Source organism: Notechis scutatus, chromosome 2 (assembly GCF_049901735.1).
Source record: "Notechis scutatus isolate UNSWTSFEM ecotype Mainland chromosome 2, rNotScu1.2, whole genome shotgun sequence".
In the NCBI taxonomy this organism is placed as follows: domain Eukaryota; kingdom Metazoa; phylum Chordata; class Lepidosauria; order Squamata; family Elapidae; genus Notechis; species Notechis scutatus.
Genome location: NC_142010.1, coordinates 79,777,819 through 79,805,371, shown reverse-complemented (window position 1 = coordinate 79,805,371; position 27,553 = coordinate 79,777,819). Strand labels below are relative to the sequence as shown.

General features: G+C 35.4%; 1 protein-coding gene across 2 annotated transcripts in view; it reads left to right on the top strand.

The window, feature by feature from the left end:
- SPOCK1 (SPARC (osteonectin), cwcv and kazal like domains proteoglycan 1) overlaps window positions 1-27,553 on the top strand; it is a 528,048-nt gene that overhangs the window by 277,484 nt on the left and 223,011 nt on the right. The window lies entirely within an intron of this gene.

Sequence of the window (27,553 nt, the reverse complement as noted above, 5' to 3'; positions counted from 1 at the left end):
TCTTGAAAAACTCCAGAGATGGAGCACCCACAACTTCTGAAGGCAAGCTGTTCCACTGGTTTATTGTTCTCACTGCCAGGAAATTTCTCCCTAGATCTAGGTTGCTTCTCTCCTTGATTAGTTTCCATCCATTGCTTCTCACCCTGCCTTCAGGTGCTTTGGAGAATAGGTTGACCCCCTCTTCTTTGTGGCAGCCTCTTAGATATAGAAACACTGCTATCATGTCACCTCTAGACCTTCTTTTTATTAAACTAGACATACCCAATTCCATTTCTTCATATATTTTAGCCTCTGGTCACCGAATCATCTTTTTTTCATCTTCTCTGCATTCTTTCTAGAGTCTCAACATCTTTTTATATCGGGGTGACCAAAACTGGATGCACTATTCCAAGTATTGTCTTACCAAGGCATTGTAAAGCAGTACTAATACGTCTAACCCTCTGTTAATGTAGCCTAGGACTGTGTTGGCTTTTTTTGGCAACTGCTGCACACTGATGGCTCATTTTTAAGTGATTGTCCACTAGGAGTCCAAGATCTCTCTTGCACTTATTACTATTGAGCCAAGTACCTGTGCATTTCCATACCTGTGCATTTGGTTTTTCTTGCCAAAATTTAAAGCCTTACTTTTTTCCCATTGAATTTAATTTTATTAGAAAGGACCCAGTGTTCAAGTCTGTAAAGATCCTTCTATATCTGAAGCCTACCTTCTGGAGTGTTAGCTATTATCTACACTGGACAGGCATGACTCATTGATAATCTTAGAAATACAAACTAATATAAAATGGATTATGATGCATGTTGAGGAGTTTTTATTGGAAATGGTTTGGTGGAGATTTAATATCATAACCTGCTTAGTATATCTTTATGAATATAAGCACTACTTATAGTGGGATAGTAATGTATGCAAAATAGTCATCAAGAGTCTAGCAGTATATAAATGTAATAAGTAATCATAATAAAGTGTGGATAATTAATGTGGCAATTCTAGGAGACAGTAGGATAGAAGTAAATGAATTGAAGAAGATCACAGAGTATCAAGGTTTGAAAAATGCAGTTTGAAAGATTATGACATAAAATGCCTGGGTGCCATATCAAAAATCATAGATGTCACTTAGAAAAATTGTGCATTAATAAAATTTCTATCTATCAATTACAAAAAGTCACAACACTTAGATCCATATATGTACTATGTTGATACAGTACAACGTCCTAGGTTCTTGGGAAGGACTTGATGTGTAAGAAACCAACATCAGCTAAAGAATTAGCAGTATAATTTTTCATTATTGGTTATGTAATTTGTTTCTTATCCTAGGATATGTATATTCACCTTAATTAGTGCATTTGTTTCTTACCTAATTATTATAAATATGGAACAGGGGCAAGTACTATTAAATTCCCACAATAATTCCTTATTTTTTCTGTTTACTAGCATCTTCAATTAACTGAGCAATCTATTCAAACAGAAATTGTTATTTAATATGAACAACTCATCAATAATATTGTTTAATTATTTTTATATGTATACGAGTTCAATGCTGGAGACACTAAAAATCATGCCCTATTTGGAATAAAAGCTATAGGAGATAAATGTGGAATAGGAAAATGTCCTTAGTACTAATAACAGTTCAAGCTTTCATAACACTAGAATTTGTTTATTGGGGAAAGGTTTTATTAAACCCTTTCTTCAGTTTCTAGTATCCCTATTTCACTTGGGGAAAGTGTTAAATATGCAGCCTTGGAAAAAAAGCAATTTTAAACGGGGTAGGATGAATTCCAATCACAGAGTATATTATAAACTTGAAAGAGTTTATATCATGTTTTCAGATTATCTTTTTAAAAGGGTTGAAGCTAATTTGGAAATGATTAGTATATTAAATTCTTTCTGCAATCCTGCAACCATTATTAATTAAATACCCTAGTGACTAATATTTAGAAGACATTTGTGCCTCTCATTGTTAATATAATCAAATGGAAGCAAAACTTGATTTTACCAAGCTGCTCTGAAGCAAAAAAAAAAAAAAAGGGAAGATACTCTAAACAAAATAATATGGCTGGGATCTTTACAATGGCAATTTAATATTGCAATGGCACATTTTAGGCAGCTTATTTCAGCTTAACTGGAAAAGACTTAAATATTTTATACCTTGCTTCTCTAATTTGCAGAAAATTAATCAATAGCAAGTAAATCCCAAGGACTGGGCTATCTACATAGACTGCCACTTATTCATGGTACCTGTCTCTCCAATAAGTGCTATCTATCTTCTTCTGTCTTTATTCCTGGAGGGTGTTGCCATATGGGAATATGAGGCACTGTCTGTATGCAGACTTTCCTATCACTGCTCCATTCTTAGACCCAATAGTGCTTTTTCAGGAGGCAACTGGACTTTCTTGTTTTTTTCTTTGAAGACATTTCGCTTCTCATTCAAGAAACTTCTTCAGCTTTGACAGGATAGTGGGGATTGGAAGGATTTATATTCCTTGTAGGCAGCTGGTCATTTGCATACCTTTAGAGGGCTGTTGAAGCAGTCGGAGGTTTATCTGTGTCCTCAGGGTCACCTGAGTACTGCTCCTGGTTCCTGTAGTATGCAATTTTTCTCTGGAAATTCATTCCTACTCTCACACCATTCAAAGGGTGTTCATCCCAAATTGTATAGCTAAAACCTGCAGAGATTTTCAGTCATGCAGGTCATAGTTATCTCAATGGGGTTTTTTCAAGAGGAAACTGGACTTTCTTTTTCTTTGTTCCATTCTTTGGTTTCCCCCAAGATCAAATCAGTTGCAGTTCTATTAGAGTCCAGGAAATAGACTAAACCTTGTATATCAGGGATCCCCAACCTTTTCGACGCCGCGGCCCGGTTCCGGCATCAGCTGGGCGCCGCGGCCCGGTACCGGCGTCAACTGGGCGCCGCCATCTTTTTTGACGAAAAAGGTGGCGGCGCTAGCGCTTCCAGTGAGCTTTTTCGGGTAGAAATGGCTTTCTACCCGGAAAAGCTCACGAGCGCTGGCGCCGCCATCTTTTTGACGAAAAGCGCTTCCGGTGCACTTTTACCAAAAAGATGGCGGCGCCCAGCAACCAGCGGCCCGGTAAGGCTTGTTCCATGCGCCGGTACCGGTCCGCGGAACGGCAGTTGGGGACCCCTGTTGTATATTACAGAAGTCCTTGAAGCTACACTCTACTTTGGGTGATTTCAATTTTTTAGTGTCTTCATTTTGTTTTGTTTACTATAATTGGGAGGGTGAGCCACTGACACTCACACATAATTGAAGCATTATATAAATCAAAGAAATAACTAATAAATATGTTCATAAAAGGAAAAGGCAGTTACATATTTTCAAAAAGAAGTATGCCCAAGTTTCCTTTAAATAAAACTTATCAACAAGATGAAAACAAAGTCTGAATTCATTGGAAGGCAAAACAAGCATACAACCGAGCAAAAAACCTTGCTGCATCTTGGGATTAAACTGAGCATCTAGGAGGCAGAAGGTTGAAGGTGACCCTAGTCTCAAGTGACACAGTATCGTTTCAATCTCATATGATGCTGTCCAAGTGAAAAATTGTTATTAGACCCTTAGGACATATGCTCTCATTCATTTGAATTCATTACCTGATTATATTATTATACATTAACCCTATTAATATTCATTATTTCTCATTTGACTTAAGGAGGTGCTTAAGTCACAGGAATTTCATTAAAATTACCATGGTCTATCATTTGTAGATAATTTCTGGGTGGGTTTTTTTGTTTGTTTGCTTATTCTAGAGCTCACATCATAATTGTTAGGAATATAAGTCACCTAACAGCTATTTGGGTTGGACAATATATAAACCAGGATAGACATTTTAAAACTGTATCTTTAAGAGAATGCAAAAACTGCAATTGGCTGTGGTTCTGCAAATGGCCATAAGATGGAGCCAGAAACCTGGGTTGTCTTAGCCTTAGTCTCAGAAGAGAGTGTGAGTGAGTCTCTGTTTCCTTCTGTTGGAAAGTATTGCCGTTCCTCCATTTCTTCTAATTGACTGATATTACTGGATTTGATGTAAGTCTGATACTGAACTGTTTTTGACACTGCACTTTGTTACTGGATTATCCCTGAATTGAAAACTGACTGATTTAACATGTGAATGACTTTGGATTGCCTATTTTGAACTTTGCTTAAATGTTTCTGGAAGTAAAAAACCTACATTTACTGTACGGTGTATCTGTGTGCTGTGTGTGTATTATTCCAACACTACTCTCAAATACGTCTCCCTGTATGCGCTCATTCTCCTAACGGGGAATTAACTCAATTAACTCTTTCTCTCTCTCTCACTCTCTCTCTCTCTCTCTCTCTCCCTCTCCCTCTCCCTCTCTCCCTCTTTCTCTCTCTCTTTTCTCTCTTTTCTCTCTTCTCTCTCTCTCTCTCTCTCTCTCTCTCTCTCTCTCTCTCTCTCTCTCTCTCTCTCTCACACACACACACACACACACACACACATGTTTACAGGGTGAAAAAGACTACCATACCTATATTGGTTAAGGTGTATACAATAATCTCTAATTTTGTCCTTATTCTAGAGCAAGAATTCAAATGTACACAAAGCAGAAAGGAAATTTGTCAACAGTACTTACAAGGAGGGACAAATCAAATTCGGTACATGTGGTCTTCAAGTGGTAGGAGTGACATAAAATGTTGGGGTAGTTTAAACCCAGGAATCATACAAAGGAGAGGTGGTGTTTCTCATTTCATGCTTTCTGCAATGTGCACATTATAGTAAAGCAAGATAAGGAAGTCTTAATTTTTGTGTGACTGCCGTCTCAGAAGGCTTCATCAGCAAAAATTGGGTTAGTGTCAGAGCAGGCTTATGGTTTGGGATTATGGGGGCTCAGCAATAAATGTTTTTCCAAAAGCTCAAATGCCTATTCCAGAACTCGCAGGGAAAAGTCAAGGACGTGTTTCATACAGATAAAGTTGTTTTCATTCCAGATACAAGAAGCCTGATAGCAGCCTCAGGGTTTAAATCTTCTTTGTTTTTTCTCCTGCACTGATGCAGTAACAATCTTCTTGACACTTGTTTGTCAGCCTTGAAAACAAAATCTTCCTTGTCTTTTGAGAAAGGTCCTGTCTGATCTCATGGTCTTTGTTTCATCCTCCCCAAATTCAGCCCCCGGAAATTGCTTAAGGTCTTTTCCAACAGTTTGTTATTTTTTCAAGAGAATGTTCCAAGGCAATGTTCATAATGTAATGGGATTCCTAGAAAATTCCTAGAAAAATAATGCTTGGCAGGGGCCAAATATTACAAAGCTGATGCTGGAATGTTGAGTTGTCTATGTTAAAATCAAATCGTGTGATATAATAAATATTTCCTTTTTTAATGCAAGTGATCTTATTTCATTATTTCTTAATCTGTCACTTCCTGGTGCTTTCATTTTTCAGAATCTATTGTTCCCCTTTTCCATTAATAAGTCTACAATTGCCTGCTTAGCATTCTGCCAAAACTAATCAAGAGTTCAACCCACAGATTTTCAATTTAGTCATTTTCTATCAGCTTAATTTGACCAATGAACCACGAATGACATTATTTATGGGCACCAGCCAAATAAGTACAGTCTGTTTCAGGCTCACTAATGCTTGTCTAAATTTAACCTAAAGATTCATTAGAGTGCTTTAAAAATGAATTAATACAGCATTATCTGGTTAAATGTGTTTTTTTTTTAAAGACAAATAATCCACTCTGAATCCTAGGCAATCAAAGACAGAGAAAAGGGAAAATAAAGATGAATAAAAATTGTGTAAAATAAATCAAAATTACATACTCTTTCAACAACTTGCCCTCTGAAGTAGTGGGCATTAGAATTCTGTCTTCTGACCATTTGTAGCTATGACCCTGAGGACACCATAGACAAATCACAAACTCCTATTTGTTATGAGATGTAGGAGCAGAAGGCAGAATGCCAGAAACCCAAGTTTAGGGCTGTCTATAAGTTAAAATCCAATTTTCATAATGAATTAATTGCAGTCTGAGAAAGGAACTTTATGAAGGATCCTTTCTCAGAGAAATGCAACTGATGAAGTATTCTTGAAGGCTTTGTATGCTGTTGCAGCCTACGCAATATCCAAGCCAACTTATCCACAATGTTCTGTTCTGAGGAATGAATCTTAGGAATGAGGTTTTGGCCTTAGTGAGACCGTAGGCAGCAGGGGCACTGTGGAAAGAAGAATCACAAAAGTTAAGATGGAATACTGTGCAGTTGAAGCTCAACCCCTTTTTTGAGCAGATATGGGCAGGGCCCTGATTTTAACTTAAGATTTAAAAATCATATATTTAGAACCAGAAATGAATATTTTTATCAGATACAAGGATGCAAACAATGAGGTACAGCCTTTTTAAAGAATCTGACAAAGAGTCCCCTGGAAAACTCAGTAAAGAAATGGACAAGATGCTAACATTAGACAGATAGAGAGCTAGTCTGGATAACACAAAGATGGAGGAATAGAAAAGGCATTAAGAGGGCTTTTGGGGAAGATGGCATATTGAAGAATATGTCATTTGTGAAAAAACAGAGGCAAAAATGTTCATCCCTTTAATAAGTATCTGATCTATCAATCTACTTAAGAGATGATGCAAGGTCAACCAAGCTGTTCTATTTATGGTTGTTCCTCACAAAGAGACTGCATGACAGCAGTTTCTGGAGATGAGGGAAATCAAGAGATGAGGAAATTTGCTATAATTGCTCCAGCCACAAAAAAAGCCTTTTCAAAGGACATTAAGTTTGCACACTTCCCTTGCTAATCATCTTCAGAAATTCCCTATTAACTGCAGCAAAGAAGTTAGACACCGACAAAGAGACAAAATTGCAAACACTGGATGAATGCCTTGGTATAAAAAATGTAAATCTATTTCTACAATTTTTCAGAAATTAAAATAAACAGCAAAAATCAAGACAAGAATTTGGTTACAGAAAAGTTTAAATTGATGAAGAGATCAGAAAACATTGGAATATTAGATTTTGAATATTAAGACTTTGAAATTATTTTAAAATAATAAATTCATGTTTGAAAATTGAAAAAGGAAAAATGTTTTTGATATTGGAGACATAATAAGATAAGTAAGATATAATGGCACCTAAAGTTATATTTGAGGAACTACACCAAAGTTTTGAATCAATTATGTCAACTACCTTGTGTCTTCTTGGGAACAGCCTGTGTTCAGAACAAAGATATGCAACAAATTCCACTTGAGAATAACAGAAATGAGACTCTGTAACAGAATTGACAATCCTAGAGAGCAATTTGAACGATTTCTTTCTGCTTGATCCACAGTTGCTTTTTGCTTGATTTACAAAAGAGGCTGCTTAAAGTATTGCAGAAATTTGCAACAAGTTTCGACAACTATTTATGTGGATCATAGAGAAAGATTGCTCTGTATAAAAAGGAATACAAAGTTGGTCTATTTTACCAAGTTTAAAATGGGATATGTTATTATGCTGGTTGATTCCATTTGGATTTGCTGATATATTATCTTGAAAAATGTGTTATATACTGGATCTGTTAGTATTTAATATGAGTTTAAACTTTTTATTCTATAACTAATCTATGTATCCTAATTTATGCAATTGTTTTTTAAGTTCAGTGATTAATCTTTTTATTTTTATCTTTTTTAAAGGAGAAACTATCTCTCTGTTATGTTAATATATTAGGATGCTGGTATTACTTTGTGTTTGTGATATGTGGATTTGTTTATAGTTTAGGACTGACATACAGAATATTGAAACAAACAAGGAAACAGAAAACAACATCCTAATCAAGGAATTACACCCAGAAGAAAACATAATTCCCACTTACACTGACAGGGCAAGCCATTGTATTTAAACATAGACCACTCCCTTTTACCACTGAAGATGCTATCTAGTTAGGTAATGAAATGTCTGCAAGAAAACAACCAAGCTCAGAAAGCACTAAGGATCCAGAGTTGAACACTCAGCTACAAATATTCTCTTCTTGGGACTATACAGAAACATGATTGCTATCTTCAAATATCCGAAGGGCTGTCATATAGGGACAAAATAGATAAAGGATAAAAATAAAATAAAAGATAAAGATAAAAAATTATGTGAAGTGTTAATGCCTTGGTAAGACCACACTTGAAATATTGCATTCAGTTTTGGTTGCCACACTATAAAAAAGATGTTGAGACTAGAAAAAGTGCAGAGAAGAGCAACAGAGATGATTAGGGGACGAGAGGCTAAAACATACGAAGAACAGTTCCAGGAATTGGGTATGTGTACTTTAATGAAAAGAAGGACTAGGGGTGATATGATACCTAAGGGGATGCCACGAAGAAGAGTGTCAGCTGGTGCTCCATTCAAAATCCAAGAAAGAAATACTTAGACTCCTTTAATCAGAGAAAAGATATCTTTTACTGGAAATCAAGTGGTAGCAACAAAAGAATTCTGAATCTGAGAAAATGGGCACGTAAATCACATATACAAAGTAATGGCAACGTTCCCACCTCCAATAGTTCAATTGGCTCATCCAATTAAAGGTTGTGTATATCATCATGTGGGCATCTCCAGGTGGTGATGAGGCTTCTGTCCATTGACCTTGACATAAAGAGTTGCAGCTGCGCATAGCATAGGATAGAAACCTAAGCAAGAATGTACCCCCCCCCAGCTTATACAGTTCTGGTTTGTAACACCTCCAGCTCACTTCCCATAACCATTCCCCTCTCCTCCTCTCCCATTACTTATGACACCCGAAGATGCAAAGCGAAGGGAGAAAATCTTGAAGGCTGACAAAAAGGGTGTTAACCTATTCTCCAAAGCAGGGGTCTCCAACCTTGGCCACTTTAAGCCTGGAGGACTTCAACTCCCAGAATTCCCCAGCCAGCAAAGTTGGCTGGGGAATTCTGGGAGTTGAAGTCCCCCAGGTTTAAAGTGGCCAAAGTTGGAGACCCCTGCTCCAAAGCACCTGAAGGCAGGACAAGAAGCATTGGATGGGAACTACTTAATTAATTCTATTCTAATAGAATTACTTAATTCTATTCTACTGAAGAAAAAAAGCAACTTAGAACTAAGGAGAAATTTCTTGAACAATTTAGAACAATTAATCAGTGGAACGACTTGCCCCCCAGAAGTTGTGGGTGCTCCTACATTGGAGATTTTCAAGAAGAGACTGGATAACTATTTGTCTGAAATAGCATAAGGTTTCCTGCTTCAGCAAGGGATTGAACTAGAAGACCTTCAAGATCCCTTCCAATTCTGTTATTCTGTTATAAAACAAGAAACAGGGTTGTTTCTTAAAATGAGAAAGGTTTCGATTGGACAAGAAGAATTTTCTAATATTAGAAATTGTTCAATATTGAAATAATCTGCCTTGAAAAGTGATGGGCTGTCCTTTATGACAAACATTTAAAGCAAATTTGTCTGTCCATCCATCCATCCAGAGTGCATCTTCTCTTCCTTTCAGTTCATTTACTTGTTGGCTCAGGAAACAAAATACCAATCACTGTGTTGGCTCCATACATCATATAGGGCAGTAAAGAAGACTACGAGCTAGTCCTAATCACTGCAAACCAGACACATTCTATTATATGTTGCCAGTGTATGACCTCTCTTGTGGATGAATTATGCTGTGCATGAACTTTGTAATGCATAGCCTACAAATGCAAGCCATATTGTAGCCCAGAAAAGAACAATAGAATACACCTTTGTATTCCTGAAGACATTTCTAACAAGGATTGCAATTTTCTTTAAAAAGGGGACATATATTAATTAGTCATGATAGTTTTGTTCTTGTAAGCCTGTCATAACTTTATTACTATAATGGTCAGATGTAAAACCTATTAAATACATTATGCAGCTAGGATGACAGTTTGGAGTGTTGTCCTGCTAATTTATTTGACCTCTATCTCCCATCTTTTGATTACCATGGAACCTAACTGAGGTTGCCTGAATAATTACTAGTAACCATTAAAGTCAACTATCAAGGATTAATTAACTTCAAAAGCAAATGAGGATATTAAATTTATTGTGAAATTCCATTTTTGACAAATGAGTTGAATGTCAAATGGATTACTTAAGAAGTAATGTATATTTTCCCATTGGTAAAATAATAACTCTTTAGGATTCTTCAGTATTTTAAAGATACAAAAGAAAAATGCTAGAAATGTTGAACTTTTGAATGATTTTCCATTTCCATTCTTTCTGCTTTCCTAATTCATTTTGTTAGAACTACAAGAAGTCTGAACTATGCCTTTTGTGTGCTTTCAATCACTTTCATTTCCAAACTATGAAAAGATTGAAAACAACTTAGCAACTGGGTGATTTTCATATTTCATATTAGTTTTATTGTATACATTTCATATATTGTTATGTATATTTTTACTGTAAATTATGAAATCATGGTAAAGTTAGATATTACAAAGTGGAACAATGCACCTAGACTAGAATATTTTTGGTCTGATAATACACAATGTTCCTAGACTATTGTGAAAAGTCAATTGCCATTCTATTTACAGCGTTTAATAGAAAAAACTGTGGCAATGGTTTATTGACTGTAGGGACTGTTTATCTAGAAGTGCCCCTGGAATTTTAAGCAGCAAAATCCAGTGAAGTTTCAATTGTCATAACCTGTTGTGTTACATTTTGAGGCTCAGGAATCTTAAAAGATTTGAAGTAGGGCCCTCCCTGATGACCCAACATAAGGGGAGATTTAGAAGGGATTAGTAATGTCCTTGAGGTGTCTAAGACCCAACTATTTAAAATTGTAACAAAAAATAAAATAAAATTATACATTGGGTTGAAACCAAAAACTAACTCTGAATTGAGAAAGGCTATTGACAATAGCAAAAATGGAAATGAAACTAAACACTTGGTCAAAAAGTACTGATGCCTGAAGCATATGAAATGTTCGTAGTGTGTAAAAGCTACACTTCATCACTGTTGAGATGACTAAAATACATGGCAAAGGGAATCTACAGATATGAGGAGTTATAAAACAGCATATTCGGGAAGACCGTTGAAGAAACAGGAGTCAGAAACACAAAGGACAAAAATATACTACATAAATCCAGTGAAAGATAAAATTCTTAGAGAATATTGAACATAACAATATTCTTTATCATATGTGTCCATTCCCAATGCCTACAGTTTCTCATAATGTTGAAGGCTATTAATTTAGATTAACTATAAGCACACAGATTTATCAGTTATCTGTGAAGAAGTATAAGCAGCTACTATATCAGAAGTTAGAGCTGCAGTGGGGAAATCTAGATACACAGAAGATATTCTGATAATATAAAGCTTTCCCTGAAGTGTATTCCAGGCATTTTTGATATTATTATTTCAGATAATCCCATTATTCACTAATAAGATTGGGACTATCTGTGCTTCAGGAAGACAGTTTTCATAGAAGTGCCACCATTGTATAAAAGGGAATATGATATTTTCCCCAATGGGTGGAGAGAAAAGAGTAGTTAGTGTATAGGTAGGTATATCCTTGAGGGTTATCCTTGCAAGTAGACAAAAAAAAAAACAAGAACTAGAATAGCAGTGAACCTGGTAAAAATAATATATTTGGGGCTTTTGAATGTATAGTCACTCTTTTCCTTTAACTTGAGAGTGACCAACTATTTTTATGATGCCTTCCAAAGATCTCCAGCCAATAATATGACCAAACCATTACTTTGGGATGGAGGCACTTGCATTACATTCTGTCTTCTTAAACATATTTTTAAATTCTCAAGATTATTGTTTTAATTTTCAAAAAAAAAAAATCTGTTTGCCTTTGTTTGGATTTTTTGAATAACATTGGTAAATGAAATTTCTTACTGGTGCTTCTGAAGTAAATGAAAAGTTAGAATAATTTATGGGATGCTGGGATTACTTCCTTCTGATACCATGGACTTTTCCAAAAGAGTTTCCTTGTGATTGATTTAGCATGGACACGATGTCTCAGTGTCACCCAGTGTTTTATCATGGTTGGTGGGTGCATAAGAAAACAAGAAAATTCTGGATTCTGAAAAGCACCTCATTATTGAGAGACATGCATTACAGATGAGGACTGGCTCATTCCTAAGTATGCAGGACCAGTCAATAGCATGTGCCATTTATTATCATTATGGTGCCTTATTAGTACTCATTAAAATAGCGATCTTTGGAAATAAGTGGTACCGAATACTAGAAAACTCTATCTAAATATATCACCAATTCATAGCTTCTTTTGGTACAACACAGTATGCCTATGTGAAAGCTGTTAGAAAGAGCAACATGTTGAGTGCATAAATATGGTAATATAATATTTTGACAGGATACAATATTTGTAACATTATAGTGACATCTGTAGCCACATATAATAAAATGGTTATGATACTACATTAAGACATGGTGTGCCTAACTTCAAAGTCAAAGTCTGTTTAATAGTTTGACAATGTTTCACTTTGTGAATAGAAATTTTGTGTTATTGGGGAATATTCTCATTAAAATTTTCATCGTCTATTCTCAAGTAGTGAAGGTGTAACCTTTCCCCAAAGTTATAGTAATTTATACTCAGGATTCATACGTAGGTTTTCTAGAAACATGATACCCTAAAGCAAAATAAAATAGGACCTTTGGGATTAATGTTAGCTCAACTTTCTTTGAAATGTAAATCAAACCTATTGCATATCATTTTTGTGGGAAATCCATACTGTAGCTGTATTTTAGAAAATATTTCAGTATACTTTCAAATATATTGTCACCTATTGTGAACTAGTAGGATGCAGTAAAAAAAAATTGCAGAAAATTGCAAAAAGCAGTTTTCTAATGACTAACTATGCCAATTTTCTGCCAAAGCCTTTGATAATTTAACAACTAAAAAGGTTATCAAAAATTAGCAAATTATTATTTTGTATTTTTCACATTTTACAAAAAAACAGATTCCTTTCAATGTAACAGGATTAGTTTATATGATGTTGATAAATGTTCAAAATAATAGGCTACAGAATTATGGCAGACATAATTATAATTGAAACTGATGTAAATTTAAATAGTTTCTGCAATGATATTTTGTAATTACTTTATTATTTCTAAACCAGTGGCATTCCGGTTCTGTTTAATTAAAAAAAAAGAAGAAGAATTACGGAAAAGGATATAATCGGATGAATTTTATACTTGTGCCATCTATCTAAACTCAATCTTTGTTTGAATGGAAACGTCTTCATTGAATGAAATCTCATTCTTAAATGGCTGGATTTTTAATTTAATCATCTGAACCACTGATGGAGAATCATGTGCAGGGCCTGTAATCTAGCATTTGGCATGTCTTGATTTTTTTTGCTTCTCAAATGAGCTGTGCCTCTAAACCAGTATTTCTCAACCTTAGCAACTTTAAGATATATGAACTTCAACTACCTGAAATCTGACTGGGGAATTCTGGAAGTTGAAGTCCATATATCTTGAAGTTGCTGAGTTTGAAAAACCTGCTTTAGAGTTTGCAACACAGGGGCAAGCAACCTGCAGACTGCAGAGTTGTGAATTCCTGTTGGTTGCGTTTTATTTTACAAGAAGTGTGTTTGTGCATGTACAATTTTCTTTATAAACACCCCCCGCTTTTTAAGTGTAAGGTACCCAGTCATGTTGGAGTTAGGTGGCCTTTAAAATTTATACATAAATGAATAAATATGACCCACCCACCATCCAAATTGCATGAGAAACTCATACATGTTTATTCCAAATTTTAAAAGTATATCTGCAGTCCTGAGAACTAAGCAGTGTTGTGGACATCCTATCCCAGTATTTGGAAATTCTGAATGGGGAACAACAGGCTTCAGCTGTAGTCTGAAAGCTACAGTGGCTTTGGATTTTGAAGCCCTCTGATTCTACGATTGTACCATTTCTGGTTCTGGGTGGGATTACACTGCCCCAGTGTACGATCTGGGGGTCCTCCTGGATTCCTAATTCCTGCTTGATGATTCCAGCTACTATGGATTCCTGCTATCCACAGTAGCTATGGATAGGAAGGCCATACTGTGCATCAATCATACCTGTTCTTATATCAAGGGGCCTACTCAGGTTACTCATGTCCTGATCACCTCCTGGTTGGACTACTGCAATGTGTTCTACATGGGGCTGCCCTTGAAAAATATCTGTGAACTTCAGATGGAGGAAAATGCAGCAACGTAAGCATCTGATAGAACACACATTACATCTCTGCTTCGCAAACTGCATTGTTACCAGTTTGTTTCCAGGTCCAATTCAAGGTACTGGTGTTGACCTTAAAGCCCATCATAATATAGGAATTGGGTTACCTAAGGGATCAGTTTTCCCTAATTTCATTTGCCCATCCCACCCATCTAGCATAGAGGGTATATTATGAGTTCTATAACCCAGGGAGCTACATTTGGCAGGTCTTGTGTGATGGGTCTTTTCTGTTAGGGCACTGTGGAATTTTCTTCCTCCTGAGGTGAGGCTGGATCCATGACTTCTGAACACCATTATTATTAACATCCTTTCATCTGCTATTTCTTCATTGTTTCTATTCTCTGTTTCTATACTCTTTTTATTATTTTAATGCTTTTAAATAATTAATAATGGTAATATTTTCAGGTATTTACTGACTGTTTTCACTTTGTTGTATGCTACACAGAGTTGCTTATTTGGTGAGATGAAAAGCTATATAAATTGAACTAATCAATAACAAAAAAAATTCATTTCCTAAATTGAACTAGGCAACAAAACCTATCTATTTAAAGGAGGGGGATAGAAGAAGCAGTTGATGGCAATCAATGTTAGCATTTGCAATCATATTGATAGTATTCATTTTATAGCACATTATATATATAATTATATACAGTATGTCTTGGCATGATGGCCTAGAGGTGGATCTCTCATCTCACAATTAGAAGGTAGCAGCAGATGTTTCTTTCTTTGGGTGCAAAGAAAAAATATCTGGCCAGTAAATACTAATCTCCCTTCAGTCACACCCAACTCCACCCCGATGCAAGGGATTAAAGGGTTGTTAAAAGGAAAAAAAATATGTCTTGGATAGCAATAATTAATAGCAAATACATAGCTTTTCTTAAATCTTTGTTCATAATTCACAGTGCTTTGTTGATAATCTCAGTCTTTTGCTACCTTCACACAAAAAATAAAGTTCCTGGGAAATGGACTCTATTTAAACAAGAAATGTTTGGACAAAGTTTAGACTGTTGTCAGTGTATTCTAGTAGCAACCACATTAACCTCATTAACAGACATAACTGCCATAGGGACAGATGCTAACATTTCCTAAACAGTACAAAACAAATACACATCTTTGCCAATATCCTTAGGAGAGGTATACAGTACATTAGATTCAACCAGACCCCACATTCCCTAGTCTGAACCTACTTATTCAATGTTTGTACCTGCACAGAACTTCAGTCCTGATCTCTTGATATGCTGTTTTGTATGACACAAAGGGTGAAGAGGAAAAAGCAGCAAAGTTAAATAAATCATTTTTGTTGTCAAGGCCACAATGGTGTGAGGAAGGAAAGAAAGGGGAGTTCTGGATTCAATTACTGCCCTGAAATGCAGCATCTAGGAAAGTGATTCAGCCTCTGACAATCAGCTCCATAGCACTAAACTTGAATTTGGCCATAAGGTTGAGAATTAGTTCTACTGCTTTCAGGAAGGTCATTATAATTTCTTTTAAGTACCACTTTTCTCAGTACAAAAGCTATTAAATTGGCCTATTTGAAATTTCATCCTCTTCTGTTCCCAAACAATGAAATTAAAGCTCTTAAGAACAAGAGTTTTAAAAGAATATAGCTCAAAAACATCTGTACCATTTTCGGTGGAATGTGCCCTGCTTGTGAATGTCTATTCTGTTGATTTCAGTCAATGAAAAATCATTACAAGTGTCCTTTGTTTTCCCCATATTGCAATATCACAGAATGGAGTCCTGTTCTTCTAAGTCCCTTGTGAAATCTGGTGATTAAATTGAATCAGATAACATCTAAAGCAGGGGTCTCCAACCTTGGCAACTTTAAGACTTGTGGGCTTCAACTCCCAAAGCTGGCTGAGGAATTCTGGGAGTTGAAGTCCACAAGTCTTAAAGTTGCCAAGGTTGGAGACCCCTGATCTAAAGGAATGACATGAGCTTGATTTAGCTACTTGCAAAGCTCTGGGTTAGAAGATCACACACCCTTGTTCTGGATCAGTTCAGATACTTAAATAAAGATCTGAATAATAGTTCTGGTGCATTCATTCTTAGAAGCCAGATTATATGAATTCAGAAAGTGTGATAAAACTATTCATTTTGTTATTGACCATCTAACTGATAATTCCTTAATACTGAGATCAGTATGCATCTTGATCAAAATACTTAAAACATTGGTGATAAACACTATGATAAACATTAGAACATCTCTACATGGCAATTGCCCAATTGATTTCCAATACAAATAATTTCTTACATGATTTCCAAAGATTTCAGCATTATTATATAAAATTGCAGGACACGCATAAGGAAGTCAAAAGTTAGTGTTCTTACATGGATTCTGATGTTATATTGCCAATTCATCATGAAATTTGGCATATAATGAAAGGGACAATCATTATTCTACACTATAATATTTAACTTGGTAGTCATTCCAGACAAGGAGATAAGAATTTAAGAGGACCCAGATTGTTGGGGGCAATATGCTGACTCTGTAAACCGCTTAGAGAGGGCCGTAAAGCACCATAAAGTGGTATTTAAGTCTAGGTGTGATTGCTATTGCTATCTATGAAGAGTAGCCAAGAATTAGAATGGAAATGTATTCATTTTCTGATTGCCAAGGGAAAAAAATTGATAACATTTCATTCTTAGAAATGAAATATAGCGATTCCTGCAGGATCCAATCTGGGTCAGTCACTGGGTACCGGAGGTTTTGGATTCTGACCTTTCAGATTCACGCAGGAGTCCATCTTCAGGGAATTTCTCTCTACCCAGGCTGCAACATTATCCTGGGACACATATATTCACTTTCATTCCATAGCGATACCTATGCAGCCAGTTATCTGCTGGCACTTCTTATCTACTCAGCCACGCTTTATCATGAAAGTTGAAAAATATAGGTTCATATCCTTGCATGCATCCATGGATATAACATCCAGCCTCACTATTATGGAATGGTCTTTTGAATTTATTGTAAAAAGGGAGTTAAAACAGATTTCAGCATTAATTATTAATATTTCTCCGATCCTTCAATTTCCTTTGAAATTGTAACTCTGTGTGGTATTTTTCAATAGTTTTGTATTTGAAATTCTCTTTTATGTTACTGTAAAAGTTACGATAAAAAGAAAACACATATATGAGCTCCAAAAAGTTATGAATTCATGCTGGATATTTAATGGACCACAGTCATATGAAAAGGCAAGATTTGGTGTGGGCAAAGAAAGTAATTAACCTCTTTTTAAGGTTTTGAGTTTCTGAGCATAAATTGATCCTTTAAAAGTTACAGATCAATAAACCACAAAAATGCTTGAGATTTTAATTGAACAAAGTAAAAGTCCTTTTAATAAAAAAATATATATATGTTTTGTTAGACCAGAAGACAGAACTATAACTAGACTAACAGAAGTAGCCATGAAAACCAATTATAATAGACAAATTAATCCAGAACTATGGTGTATAAGAAAATGACAGTAGTCATTTGTTAAGTAGCCATCTGTTACATCTATGTTAATTATATTAAAATTTTGTGGAAATTAACAGTTGCAGTTATGATTCACATTGACAGATATCTTGAACTGACTATGGGAAGAGATGGGCTGATTTTTTAAAATCGCTTCAGAAATACCAATATGCCAATTTTTTCTATACTAATAAGAGAGGCTTTTTGTTTGCTTAATCTCTTTGGAAAATTTGTGGTTCCTTGGGTAATGTTCCTGAATTCCTAATATAACTTGTATTCTTCCTTTGAAATCTGCTGTGCTCTCAGAAAAGCTCACACTGTAGTTATTTGAGGAAATATCTGCATTCTAGACTGCCTCAGAGCTCCACTTTGGGTAAAGGACAAAATGGGATTTAGGCTTGGGATGGGGGAGGCTTTGAATCTGAAAATCCTTTCTTTTAAAATGTTCTTGACTGATGGAAAACATAAGATGAGATATTGGGATAATCAGTGGGAGGGCATTTAAAACAATCTGAACAGAGGAAGAAAAAGCACAAATATACCTTTTCCTTCACTATTGAGAGGGTGGTGGACAACCTCTGCCTCTGGAATTTTATACAGTAGAATTGTCCAAAGCAGTGAGCACTTACACACCACTTTTTTTTAACCTGTGGAATCCTACACTTTCTCAGTTTTGAAAAACAGATGTAGATGGAAGTTGTTCTTCAAAATTTTAACTTCCTTAAGGTGTCTTCCTTTGAATCTTGAGTAGGGCAAAAGAATCTCTTTAACAATTCAGTGACCCATAGTCAGCCCATAATCAGAAAATATAACTTACCTACCTACCTACCTACTTACTTATCAATTTACTTATTATATGAATGTATGTAACTGCCCAACTTAATCAAATGTCTCTGGGGGCCTAACTGACTGTTGATTTTGTTCACTGCAGATCTAACCAATTGGTGCAATTAAGTATGGATTAATTAAGTGAAGATAGATGATAGATAGATGGATGGATGGGGGCAAAGAGCTGTGGTGGCACAGTGGTTAGAATTCTTTACTGCAGGCTACTTCTGCTGACTGCCAGAGGTTCGATTCTCAAGGTTGACTCAGCCTTCCAGCCTTCCAAGGTCTGTAAAATGAGGACCCAGATTGTTGGGGCAATATGCTGACTCTGTAAACTGCTTGGAGAGGGCTATAAAGCACTGTGAAGCAGTATATAAGTCTAAGTGATATTGCTATGCAGCGATACGGATCTAAAACACAAATGGAGAACTCACAGCCCCAAAGATTCTGTCCACTTCCTCAGTGCAGAGGTTCAAACTCTTCCCAGATAATCAAGATCTCAGACTTTGGATTACTGAGCTGGAATCCAATTCCAAGCAAATGTAAGCAACTTTATCTGACATAAGCTAAGAATAAAACTCATAAAAACCCTGTAGAGATTCTACCACATTCTGATGTGGGGTTTATGTATTTGTTTACACGGCTGGGAGAAGTGCCTGGATACAATAGCCTGCTACACACATCTCACAGTGCAGAAAGAGTAAAAAAGAAAGAAAGCTGGACGTGCATGCCATATAACTTACTTTGAATCATTACATTATGTGATATGGCCACTGACAGGTGCATAGTTCCATCTTTAGTTTGAACCTTAACATTTTAAGCTGCCTCCTCAATGCTTCATATAACTTTGATCTTATGGTTGAACAGAGGGAAAATCTCACAGTTGGAGAGTGAGTGATAGGGAAGGCTACCCTACTCATCTCTTTCCATGTTCTCATTTGGATTAAAAAAAACCCCTTCTTAAATATATTCTTCTTTCCTTCAGGCTATTATCTGAGCTTGACTTTCTCTTACCCTTATCTGTTAAGCTGAATAAATATGCTTGAGAAACATCTGAATAATCCTCTTCATGTTAGACTAGCATGTCATTTCAATCCCATTTATAAGCTTTAAGCAGAGGTGCATTTGGTCTGTATGCCACGTCTTAGAAAGAGCAACCACAGTGCTAATCAATGATTTACTCTGGTTAAAGCCATTCTAAGTTATTGGAAGTAATTCATGTATCCACTAATATGCATGCTGTTCATTATGCTAGACATGGTTAGGAGAAAATACAAGTTGAGTATTCACTTGCCTGAAAGCATTCTACATTTGCAAAATCATTTGTCCCAAATAATCATGGAAATTGTCTAGAATGATGTGGAAAACCAAACTAAATCCTCCCAGTCTTTTTTTATAAATGCTAAAGTTTTTTTTAATTTTAAAAACAATTTTATTTACAAAATTAAAAACATACAAATTCAAAAATACAGAAATATTAGTATGTGAATAACACATGATTCTTTACATTTGTTATTGAATTTGATGAGTCCTAATGATCAATATTGACTAGTACTAGCCACATCTTCATTCATTATCACATCCTAAACACTAAATAGCTCACAATATACTCTATTTATTTTCACGTTGGTTTATAACTACTCTTCAATTACAAATACATTCATATTATTTAACTATTAAACAAATAATAATAATAATAATAATAATAATAATAATAATAATAATAATAATAATAATAACAACAACAGAGAAAAGAAGGTTTAAACCTTTAGTTGTTTTTATACATTTGGTATGAACAGCTGAATATAAAATATTTCTTGGGTTCATTTACATGTTTTCCCTTTTATTATCTACCCACTTATACCATTTATCCCATATCTGGTAGTAATCTGTATCCTCCTTCCCATTGATTTTAAGCGTGAGCTCTCCAGTTGGGCGCACTTATAAGTTTTCTGAATAGCAACATGTAACGGTGGTACATTTGGGTTTTTCCAATATTGTGCTAGTGAAATATGTGCCGCAGTTAATAAATGGATGGTCAGATATTTTACTTTAGAGGGGTAATCCCCTTTGATCATTCCCAACAAAAACAGTTCCGGTTTCCACTCCAGCCCACGCTCTATGATTTCTTCTATCCACACTTTTATTTTTAACCAATATTTCTTTATCTCAGGACAAGTCCACCATAGATGAAAATATGTACCAAATTTCCCTTTACATTTCCAGCAGCAAGGGTTTGCTGTCAGAAATATTTTGGCCAATCTAGAGGGTGCCAGATGCCATCTATACATCATTTTATATAGATTCTCCTTGTGTGCTATTGATTTGGTTAATGTCAGGTTTTTCTGCCAGATTTCTTCCCAGGCATCCAGATCGATACTATAGCCAAAGTTTTTTTCCAAGCTAACATAGGACCTTTCACAATTTTCTCGGCCATTTCATGCTCTAGTAAATAATTATATAATGTAGAAATCAAACTTTTCTCAGGTTTTGAAGTATTTTATCTAAATATGATTCTTTTACCTCTGTTCCATATTCCTTTACGTCTTTATTATATCTCAGTTTAACTTGAAAATATGACCAATTGTCGATGACTATCTCTTGTGTTTCTAGTTCCTGTTTCATTTTAATTCTTCCCTCACTATCTAATATTTAGTGATACTTAAGTTTTTTACTAATGTCCATCGTATTTAATTGAAACATCGCCTCCATCGTTGAAAACCACCTCAGGATTTTAGTATAATAATTCCTCCTTATATCAGTCCAAATTTTAATTAAAGATTTTCGGAATACATGTCTAGTAAAGTATAGATTGTTTTTACTCTTTGGGTTCCATAAAAATGCATGCCAACCTAACTGTAGGTCATGACCCTCCAATTGTAAAATCCTGTTATTCCTCAAATCAATCCAATCTTTAATCCACACTAATGCCACTGCTCTATAATATATCTCCCAGACAGACAGTTCGAATCCACCTCTGCTTTTATTATCTTGTAAATAAGTTTTTTTATCCTTATTTTTTTCTTTGCCCAAATAAATTTCATCACAATTTTATCTAATTCTTTAAAAAAAAATTGTCCAGTAATATCAGAATTGTTTGAAACAAATATAGTATTTTAGGTAGAACATTCATTTTGATTGTTGCTATTCTACCTAATAATGAAATTTGTATCTTATTCCAATTTTCCAAGTCCTTTTCAATCAGTAACTTAGTATAATTATCCTCTCACAGATTTAATGTTCTAGCTCTTAACCAGATTCCTAAATATTTAATTTTATTTACAATTTGTAATCCCATCTTTTCTTCCATTTTTTTTTTTGTTTACTATTTGTTAAATTTTTAACTAACATTTTGGTTTTTTCCTTATTAATTTTTAATCCTGCTAATTTACCTAATTTACCTATTTCATTTAGTAAAGCTGGTCCTGAGTCTATTGGATCTTCTATAGCAAAAACCATATCATCTGCAAAGGCTTGTAATTTATATTCTTGACTTTTAATTTTAATTCCTTTAATTTCTTTATTTGATCTAATTCTGTACAGCAACGTTTCCAAAATTGTTATAAAAAGCAGAGGTGAAAGCGGGCATCTCTGTCTAACCCCCTTCCTTATCTTTAAAGATTTGGTAATTTCTCCATTTAATAATACATTGGCCTTTTGTGTGGCATAAATTGCATTTAACAGTTTTACAAAATTATCTCCAAAATCCATCAGATTAATCTGCTTTTTCATAAAGTCCCAGTTTAGATTGTTGAAAGCCTTTTGTGCATCCAGGAAGACCAAGGCCACTTGGATTCCTGGATGTTTTTCATAATATTCCAATATGTCTATTATTGTTCTTGTGTTATATCTGATCTGCCTCGTGGGAAGAAATCCATTTTGGTCCAAATGAATTTTATTACTAAGTACTTTCTTTAATCTTTCCACCATTACCGCCATAAAAATTTTGTAATCTGAATTTAAAAGGGATATTGGTCTGTAATTCCTTGTTTGGTTGGCATCTGCACCCTCTTTCGGAATCAATGTTATGTATGCTTCCTTCCATGATTCTGGAATTTTGGCTTCCAGTAATACCCAATTGCAAACCTCTAATAGCATTATCTCTAGTATATCACCTATCTCTTTATATAGCTCATTTGGTAGCCAATCTGGACTTGGTGTTTTGTTTCTTTTTTGAATCGCCACCTTTAGCTCGTCTAAAGTTATTTCTTTATTAAGCATCTCTTTTTTGTCATCGATACTTTATAGAGAGTTCCTTCTTTCAAATAATCTACTTTATTTAAATCAACTACTTCTTGTTTATAAAGGTCTTCAAAATACACTCTTACGATTTCCTTTTTTTTCTCCTCTTGATCTGTCTCTGTTATTCCATTTTTGTCCTGTAATTGATATATCATTCTTTTCTGATTTTCTTTTCTTAATTTGTATGCCAGCCACCTTCTGGATTTATTTGCATGTTTGAAATAATTTTGTCTTGTGTATAGTAATTTTTTAATTAGTTCCTCTTGATCTAAGATATTCATCTCGTGTTTAACTAATGCTAGTTCATTTCTAGTTTGCTCATCTTCCGGGGTTTCCATTTGCTTATTTTCCAATTTCTCTATTCTTTTTGTTAGGGCTTTCCGCTTCCTCTCTCTTTCTTTATTTCTATTTGCTATAAAAGCTATCGATATTCCCCTTAAGTATGCCTTCATTGTATCCCATAGATTCTGCAATGAAGCATTTTGTTTTTTATTGAATTTAAAAAAACTAGTCAATTCTTCCCTAACTTTTTGAATATATTCTTCCTCTTTCAGTAATTGCGAATTAAGTGTCCATCTACCTTTTTTATAGTAACTATTTTTCCAGACTATCTGTATTGGGTTGTGGTCTGTCCACGTGTTCGGCAGAATTTTATGTCCTGGATCTCTTTACATAGCTCACTATTTACCCAGGCCATATCTAACCTGGACCATGATTTGTGTGGGCTGGAGTAGAAAGTAAACTGTGATATTCCTAGGTTCCTTTTTCTCCACGCATCCACTAATTCTAGTTCTTCGACCATCTCTATAAATTTCTTGGGCAATGTATTCCGTTTCTTATATTTTCTTTGTTCACAAGCATAATCTTGTCTATTGTCTGCTATTGCATTATAGTCTCCTATAATACAAATTCTTGGGTTGCCAAATTCTATTAGTTTTTCATATAGGATTTTGTAAAATCACTCTGGTTTTTATTAGGGACATATATCCCCACTAATAATGTCTTTTTATTTTGCATTACCACCTCTACCATTACTATTCTTCCCAGTTCATCTTTATAAATCAATTCTGAGGCTATATCTTCTTTTATATATATTACCCCTCTTTTTTTCTCTTCCGCCAATGATGAATACATTTTCCCCAACTTTTTATTTAATAAGTACTTTCTATCTCTTTTCCTTATATGCACCTCTTGAATACATATTATATCCGCTTTTTGTTTTTCTAACTTGAGAAATATTCTTTTTCTCTTAACTGGATTATTTAACCTATTAATATTTATGGATATCAAATTCACTCCTTTATCCATTTCCTTTCTTACTTCTATCCCTCAATGTTTTTACTCATTGTTTGACTTCTCGTCCTCACTCCTATTTCTTCTCTTCCCAATGTCTCCTCATCTCCTTCCCTCTCTTTCTCCTTATCCCTCCCCCTGCTTCTAGGTTGTAGCTCTTCTTGACTTGAGATTTCATGGTCATCTCTGCTACTCAGTTCTTCCTCTATTCCTCCTATTTGGTCAAAAAATTCTTGAGCTTTGGTTAGGCTATCTAGTTTCACCCTTTTCTCCTTCCATATTACTAGTATACCCTCTGGAGTAATCCATCTAAAAGATTGTATTTATTTATTTCAATAATTCATGAGAAATTGATAGTCTTTGTTCATTAATTCTCCTCGGCACCTGTTTTAAAACAATCACTTCTCTATCTTTATATTTTATTCCTTCATCTCTCATAGCTCTATAAATTATATCCTTCACTCGCCTCCTTGCAAATCTAATATGCACTTCTCAGGGGAGTCTATGCCATCTCACGTAACTCATATACACTCTGTATACATCATCCAGCTCATTCACCATCTCATCCCTCTTTCTGTTCAAAAGCTCTGCCAGCATCTCCGCCATCACCAACGATAAGTTCTCTCCCCTCTCTTCCTCCACGTTCTGGAATCTAAGATAATAGGAAGCCTTGTCCCTCTCAAGATGAGTCAGGGTCTCATTGGTCTCTTTATTCTGCTCCTTAATTATTTGTTCCATGCCTTCCAACTTCTTTTCTGTTTGATTAGCTTGTTTTACAATTGCTTTAATCTTCTCTTCATTTATTTTAATCAATTCTTGGATCTGGCCTATCTTTCCATCCAAATTTTTAACTTCACTTCTCATTTCCCCTAACTCATTTTTTAATTCTTCTTTCATTGTTTCTCTTTCTACTTTACTTTTCGTATGGTTTTTAGACATCGCTTCCTGCATTGTTGACATCATGCTTTGGATAGTTAATAATGTGGTTTGAACCAATTGCATGCTGGTTTGGGCTGTAGATTTTTCTGGCGCCAACATCCCTTCAATCGTTTTTTGAATCAATGTTGCTGTGAGGGTGGATGGTGTTACTGTTGGTGCCGGTTGTCTTCCTACTTTTGTAATGGTGGAAGATGTGCTGGTCATAGCTTTAATAATTCTTTGTTGTTTCTCCACTATCCTAGCTATATTCTCCCAAGTCGTATTGCCTACTACTATCAACCTTATCTGTATTTTACAATTCAATTTTCTCAATTCTCTAAGCTTTTATATTACTGTTTGTCTGCTTGATCTAATTTCTTAGCACCGTTAGGCAAGGATATTATTAACAGTTAATTAACTATATATTCAAACTTTCCAGCCCACCTTATTCAATATTACTCTAATTGTTCACCTCAAGTTATCCTAATATTGCAACTAATCTTAATAGATTCAATAAATCATCAATTCTTAAATCATCTAACAAGTCAAAAAATCATTCAACTATGTTTAAGTATATAACAATGTTATAACCCCAGTTACTTCCTTAAATTAAATACTATATTTCGGTTAATATTTCCTTAGATATATAATAAAAATTTAAATTCCTAATTAATATTTTATATATTTCAATAATTCATGATATCTAATATAAGGAGGGTATGGGAAAGAGAGGGAAGGATTGGTTAATTATCCTATCATTATATTAGTCAGTATATTAAATTCATTAATCTATAGTCAATCAGATATATGTAGAGAGGGGCAGAAAAGAAAGATATAAAATATAATCCAAAGGGGTTAAATATCACTTACTCAAATTAAATCTTATATCAAAATAACCAATCAATCTTGTTTTCTTATTATTTAAATATATACCATACATAAATAAAAAATGAAACTATACCGTTCCAATCAGTTTAAGGGAGAAAGAGAAACAAAACTAATGCTAAACAAGGAAAGAATTTACAATCTCCTTCTTTCCTAATATTTCCTTGGTAATCCTGTTATATCCAGTAGTTAATTCAAGTCTCACTTCTCCTTCTCAGTTCTCAATTCAGTCTGGCACTTCGGCCGCTTTACTCCACTCTCCCAGTCACAATGTCTGCCTCCACGAATTGCACTATCCCTCCTCTACTCACTTTCAAAGATTTCAAGGTTTTACGGTTCTTCTCCGCCTATAAAATACTCTTCGCAGTTTGTTCATATGACTGGAAATACAGAACTTTCATCACCAATAATTCCTCTTCTTTCCTTTCCACGTTCCTTTTTAAGAGCAAATTTCCACTTTATCCAGAGCTATGGGTAAACAGCCCAGTCTTGCCGCTACAATCCGCTTTCCCCTTTCCGCTCTGGAGTTTCAAACATGTACCAATTACCTTTGAAATTTATCCGTTAGTTATAATCCAACACCAATTTCCCTTCTGTATCTTTCCCGGACTCCAAATTTGATCACGTCTCTCCGCTTCCTTCTCAAAGTTGTTCCATCACGTCTTCGGGCCAGCCTAACCGGCTGACTTCTTTTGCCCTGTGCTTCGGGCTCCCTTCTTTACCTCCAGGATTGCAATTTCCGTTTCAGCTCCAAGATTTCTTCCTCATTTACGTGATCCCACCAGGATCTAACTTCAACTCAAACGGCTGCCCATGAGCAAAAACCCCGATGTAAAAGAGCAGATCAAAGTTTTCCTACCTCACCATGCCACAACGTCACCAAAAGTCATAAATGCTAATACGAGGACTATCCACAAAATAGATTACGTTTTCGTCTGTAGCAAGAAGGGGCGGAGCTAACGCGGCCATCTTTGGTCTGTGCGTCCGCTGCTCAGTCTGCATCTAGTCGTGTTAGTGGGAGGTTTGTATCATTGCCCGTTATTTCACAGCAAACGTTTGAAATGTGTGCTGCAATTGAAAATCCCTTGAGTTGTGAGATGTGATCAGTGACCTGGCTTGGAACACAGCGCTTTAACGATGACGCGGAACTGCGGGCGGGTGTGACTGACTGGCTCAAATCTCAGGCATCAAAGCGCTGTGTTCCAAGCAAGGTCTTCATCCTCGGAAACAAGTGGTAGTCACTTGGTGCAAGATCGGGGCTGTAGGGCGGATGAGGAAAAATCTCCCACTTGAAAGCATACAGGACTTCTCAAGTGCCGTAGTTCGGCCATTTTTAAACTTAATGCACCATTGGCGCACTCCACCTTCAGTGATGATGTTGTCCCCATACACTTCACACAGTTGCCGAAAAATTTCAATCGGTTTATGGTTTTTTGCCAACAAAAACCTTATCACTGATCGAACCTCCCACTAGCACGACTAGATGCAGACTGAGCGGCGGACGTACAGACCAAAGATGGCCATGCTAGCTGCGCCCCTTCTTGCTACAGACGAAAATGTAATCTATTTTGTGGATAGCCCTCGTATTTAATCCAAGTAATGACTGATTTGTACCCTTCACGTTGTAAGATTCATTTTAGATGAAGGCTTTGTGTCATTTAATAAAAAGCTTTATTTCTCAAAATATTGCTCTAAATCCTTTTTTTCCTCTCATAAAATAAAATTTCAGCGGAAAGCCTATGCTGCTTGTGCTAAAAATAGGGAAGAATGTAAA